Source organism: Euprymna scolopes, chromosome 20 (genome assembly GCF_053919585.1).
Source record: "Euprymna scolopes isolate OS-2025 chromosome 20, ASM5391958v1, whole genome shotgun sequence".
NCBI classification, from domain to species: domain Eukaryota; kingdom Metazoa; phylum Mollusca; class Cephalopoda; order Sepiida; family Sepiolidae; genus Euprymna; species Euprymna scolopes.
In genome coordinates, this window is record NC_136501.1 from 31,056,433 (window position 1) to 31,062,432 (window position 6,000).

The following is a 6,000-nucleotide window of genomic DNA, read 5'->3' on the forward strand; positions in this document are numbered from 1 at the left end:
GTCATAGCCCTAATTATCACTATTATCATTTTAAATGCTATGCCAATTATTGAACATGTGTTTTTTTTTTGTTTTTGTTTTTGATTAGAAAATTATGTCAGGTTCGGAAGTATTATTATTATTATTATTATTATTATTATTATTATTATTATTATTATTATTATTATTATTATTATTATTATTATTGGACAAGTTCCATAGCTCTTTCATTCGTTTCCGATAACCTCCATATCTATATTTAGTATGGTTTCTATATTAGCATTCCATTACGAGCCTATTCTCTTTCATTGTCCATTTCTTTCTACGAGTTTTAATTTTTTGGTAGTTATCTTGGCTGTGCTGCGTTTGCTTGGTATTATTTTGGTCCTTGAAGTTGGAGGTTGTGCTTACCTGTTGAGTGTCTGAGTTATTTGCGTTTCTGAATTTAGCAAGTGGGCGAACATTCGAAGGATGACTGCCGGGTTTCCCATACTGGCTACCGAGGGAGCAACTGCCGATCAGGACACCCAGATCTTTTTTCTGGGTCACATGTTTTTTTTTTTTTTTTTTTTTTTTTTTTTATTATTATTATTATTATTATTATTATTATGATTATGATTATTATTATTATTATTATTGTTATTGTTATTGTTATTGTTATTATTATTATTATTATTATTATTATTATTATTATTATTATTATTATTATTATTATTATTATTAAGAAGGATGGATTGGGTGTATTAATTCACTCCTGTTCGTCAGTTCGCATATTCATTTGTTCACACTTTTCTCAACAACCATGTTATGGATTAGTCATGGTAAAATTAAATGTTTGCTAGAAAGGATTTTTCGGAATAGCTCTGGTTGCGCTCTTTATGGCCATTATATGGGTAAAATTGCCCTCAAATCGTTCGTCGGTTCGTTTGTTCGCACTTTTCTTAGTAACCACACCGTCAATATATTTTTTATTAATTTTGCACGAACATTAGTCACGGTGAAAGTATGTTTTACTCATGTAGGGGGACTCCGCATGCTCAATATATTATTATCATTATTATTATTATTATTATTATTATTATTATTATTATTATTATTATTATTATTATTATTATTATTATCATTTGTTTCCTTGTGAATCTAATTCAAGAGACAGCCGTCTAAGACATTTCAAATCTCAACTTCTATCCAAAAAATGTTTTCCCATGAACAATGCGTTCGAATCCGGAGGCATTTAAGCTTTTAATGAATTCAGCGACACCCATCATCAACAAGGAAAAACTACTTTGGCTGACTTGATTAAATACTAAACATAAATAAATCTTCAAAATGTTTCTTACGATGCGAATGGTATATCAACACCTGGGGAATAAAGATAAATGGAAACTAATATTTCGTTTGGGATTCGCCGCACCCCACCCCCGCTCAGTCAATTTAAAGCCTGTCTTGGAATAGTCGGTTTGAGATGATTCTTCATTAATCCGAAAAAGAAGAGACGTCACAAATCGATAAAGGTTTGGCCAAATTATTTCAGCGAGAGGCAGATTTCTCGTGACGAGAACCATTACTGTTGATGGCCGCTAAGACCTCGTCCTCAAACGAGACAGTGATCGTTAATCACCTTTTGTCATCAAGGATTGCGCCCATTCAAATAAAAGCTGCATCTCGTGGTCACATCAAAAAAGATTAGTACGCTCCATTAAAATGTCTTAAGACGCACGAATATATAAACTAGTATTCTTAAACCAAACTCAGAGAGTGGGTAGAAAGGAGTTCGTATTTTACGTATCTTTTATAATATGTAATGTATCTTGGCCGTAAATAACATTCTCTAAAACAAGCAAAAACAACTCTTTTTAAAGTTGGTTTACTCCTCCTATTTTAGCGCAAATTATTTCTTTATGTTTTATAAAATACTAGTCTGGGTGCTCGGCGTTGCCCGGGTGTTTATGAGGTATGTGTTGAGCAAAAAGAAACGTTGTAGTAGGCAAGTAGGCTCGAACCCGTGAATGTAGAGAGAGGTGTTTAAAAAAAAAGGTAGTAGCGTGGGGGGGATCAAAACATTAATAGGCGGCCAGGGTGAAGTTAGGTGTAAACAAAAGTGGTAGTAGGCAGGCAGGCTCGAATCCGTGACGTGAAGTCGGAAAAGAAAGTGGAAGAAAATTTGACGTCTTAGTCGATGTCTCCATGACACGAATTTTAGAAGACGGAGTAAAATAAAACGGAAAGAAACTAAGAAATGTGCATGCGAGTATAACATTTTTTTCTAAACAGTTCACTTCTTGTAAGTAAAGAGAAAATACTCGAGCTCAGATCAAAATCACATCTAAAGACAGTGAGTCAAGTACGATGACCATTAGACCAGTTCACCAAGATCTTTAAAAGACGTATTAAAACCTTGTATAACAGTTTGCAAACAGATAAAAATCCGATGAATCAAGTAACAATTTTTTTCAGTTTTGATGCTTTAGTAGCTCTTTTCTCCGAATGAAAACTGATTAAAAAGTTTCCACATGTCTGAATATCCTATATACGAAATTTCAAGTGTAGATAAAAGTAAAAAAATATATATATAAAAATTCGTTAAGTATATATATTGAAAATATATTCACTTTTATAGACATATAGATTAAAGTTTTATCGTATATAAACTAAACCCTTTATATCGCTTTATTGTAGGTCAATATTGTTTTTAATTTTGAAGTTGCTATGTGACGCAGAGAAGTGAATTTTGGTACACTTTTATATAAAAATATTTTGAAATTTATGCTATTTTATCTATTTTGCGGTAATTTTAAGTGTGTATTACTTAATTGCAGGTCTCTCCAAAATGTGTAGAAACGGTCGATTGACAGCTAGTGAAAAGGAACGTGTTGTTGCAGGCCTTGCAGAAGGTTTATTTCTCTTAGATCCAGCCAATAATATAATATGAGACAAAATGGCATTTACGGTGTTGTTAGTTTTTATGTTCCTTTTTTTTTTACACAGTGATCACCACTATCAAGGCCCGGAAGCCACTCAAGGATAAGGGTTATTGCAAGTAGATTACGTTAGTGTGGAGATTTGATGAAGTGTTTACTTAAGGGGGCGGTTCATTAGGAATTTGTTAACATTGGACTTGAACACATCCAAGTTGTAGTCCAGTGGGAAGCAGGCAGACGGAACAGAGTTCCACAGGCGTGCAGTACTAAGAAAGAAGCTTTGTTCATGGAATCCACGTTTTGATTTAGGCACAGATAAAGAGTGGGGGAAAATTTTCACAGTGGATTCGGCTAGACGAGTGTTTTTCGTGAAAGATTGGCGAAGGGGGGACCAGATATTGGAGTTCAGACGAGCATCTGCCATGGAAATAACGATAAAACAAGGATAGGCTCGCAACGTCTCTTCTGTGGGAGAGAGGTTGCAGGGTAGAGAAAAGGGCATCCCCTACTAAGCCACGAAGTCTATTTTGTACTCTGTCAAGGCAGGATAGGCTGTTTTTAGCAGCTCCTGCCCAGATATGGCAACAGTACTCCATCCTTGGACGTACTTGGCTTTTACATAGATAGAGAATTGCATCAGTAGTGAGATATCTTCTGGAGCGGTAGAAGGATCCCACCATCTTTCCAGCGACCTTGGCAACAGACTTGATGTACGTGTTCCATTTCAGATCAGGAGTAAAGGTCAAACCCAGAAGCTTGTCAAAACACGGGGCCTCTCCCAGACGAGAGCCATCCATCACAATTGATGCCAGATTGGGATCAGAGCGTTGATGATGTAAGGATGTCCCTTTTATGTTCGTACATTCTGTTGTCGAGACTACGTTGTGTTTTGCTAATGTATATCTGTCTACAGTCACGGCAGGGTATGGCGTATAGGCCAGCTTTATCTTGAAATTAGATTTGGGTTTAAGGAATATACCTCTAATTGTTCATGTGGTTTTTTCAGATATTTTAATGCCGATTCCGTTTAGTTTTTTATATATAGCGTTGTTTTTACTATTGCTAGGTAGAAGAATACTTCTGTAAAGTGTTTTTAATTATGTTGCTGTCTTGCTTGCGTTTAGAGATTTCTAGGCTTTTTCTTTTGGCCTTTAGTAAGAAGTAAACGCCATTTTCCCCATATTATGGAGCATCAGGAGAGAATAAGCAATTATTTCGAAACCGAAGTACAATACTCCCACTCTCTCGCCCCTTAACTTTCTCTCATCCAACTCTTATATCCTCTCCCGTTCTAACCCTTCCCTTTCCTCCTCTATATTCTCTCCCCGCTCTCCTCTCCCTTCCCATTTACTCTTATTTCTTTTTCCCTTCCTCAGTTAACAATGATTCTATTTCTAAATACAGAACACATTTATACATTAATCTCTGCTCGAAGACCATGAAAGTTAATTTATTTCTTGCGGACTATTATCCTCATCTTTCGTAGATGTTGTTTCACAACGTTTCGGCCAACTATTCCTCTGGCCTTCGTCGGGTGGTAACGGCGACGGGATAGGAACGCCGAATCTCCTAACTGCATTCTCAGTAATTACTGCCATCCATAGTTGTTGTCGTCTCACTACGTTTTGGGCCAAGTAAGCCTCTGGCCAGCTGTGGGAAGGATTGAAACCGCTATCTTCAGACAATTCTCACCCGGAACCGTAGAGATTCAATGTCTCTATAAACTGCGCCACGGGCCCTGAAGGGCGATCAAGGTTCTATTATTTATTATCAAGGTTCGATTATTTATTATCTGATCTTCCATGGTCGGGTCCGTATCAAATGGTATATAAAGATGAGGATAATAGTCCGCAATAAATAAATTGATAAATAATACTCATCTCAATAATAAATGCCAATTAAATAATATATAGACCATGAAAGTGTATTCACACAAAAATTCGCTCTAAATGTCTCCCCCCCCCCGACTAATTTTGTTCATTTGAAAAATAATTACAAATAAATGTTTCCACATGCTTCCTGGGGCAATGCTGAAAATAGATATGAGATTTGCGCGTATATCTTGTGTAGATTCTGATTTTAGATTTTAGTTGAATACAAAAAAAGGCACAAATCTCTTATCGTTGGAAGCTTGCACAATTATTTGGGTTATTTTTATAGGAATCACCACTTATCAAAACCCGGGGGCCACTCGAGGATAAGGGCTACTGGTTATACATTAGTTAAAGTAGTGGGAATTTTGTAAATTAGATTTTTTAGGGGGACAGTTCATCAAGAACTTGTTTACGTTGGACTTGAAGACAATCAGATTATAGTCAGCTGAAAAGCAGGCAATCGGAAGAAGGTTCCACAGGCGTGCAGTTCTAAGAAAGAAGCTTTGTTCGTGGAATCTACATTTAGGTCTATGCATAGACAAGGAGTGTAGGAAATTATTAATAATGGTTTTGGCCAGACGTGAAAGTTAGCGAGAGGGGGGAGGGAGGCCATGTTTTTGGATTGTTTTAATTTCTAACCTCTCACATTGTAAACGATATCTCAAAAATGACAATATTATTTTATTAAACAGGTTTAACCAGCAGACAGATTTTTTAATATCTCCGACGAGAAAAATAATTGACAACAAAAAGAAAAATGTTTGATGAATAACCTGACATGGCTGAAAACTTGCGTATTTATTTCCTTAAGGTAAATAAATAATTTTTAAAAATGATATCGCTTTTTGGCTTTTTACATTTTCTAATAACATTTCAAATTTTAAACGATATCAGGCGTCAATAGTTTATTAACCATCTCACATAATTCACGTGACGCACAGGAAAAGACAGGTCAACCGTCAGACTTTCTGTGATCAACACTTTGACGGACTTCGACATTTGAATTTTTTTTATATCTTTTTTTACATGGGGTCACCACTTATCAAGGCCCGAAGGCCACTCAGGGATAAGGGTTATTGCGTGTACAGTAATCAATGAGATAGTATTATAGTAATCATTAGTATTGGGGGTTTAGATAGAGTATCTTACTTAAGGAGGCGGTTTGTCAGGAGTTTGTTTATGTTGGACTTGAAGACGTCCAAGTTGTAGTCAGGTGGGAAACAGGC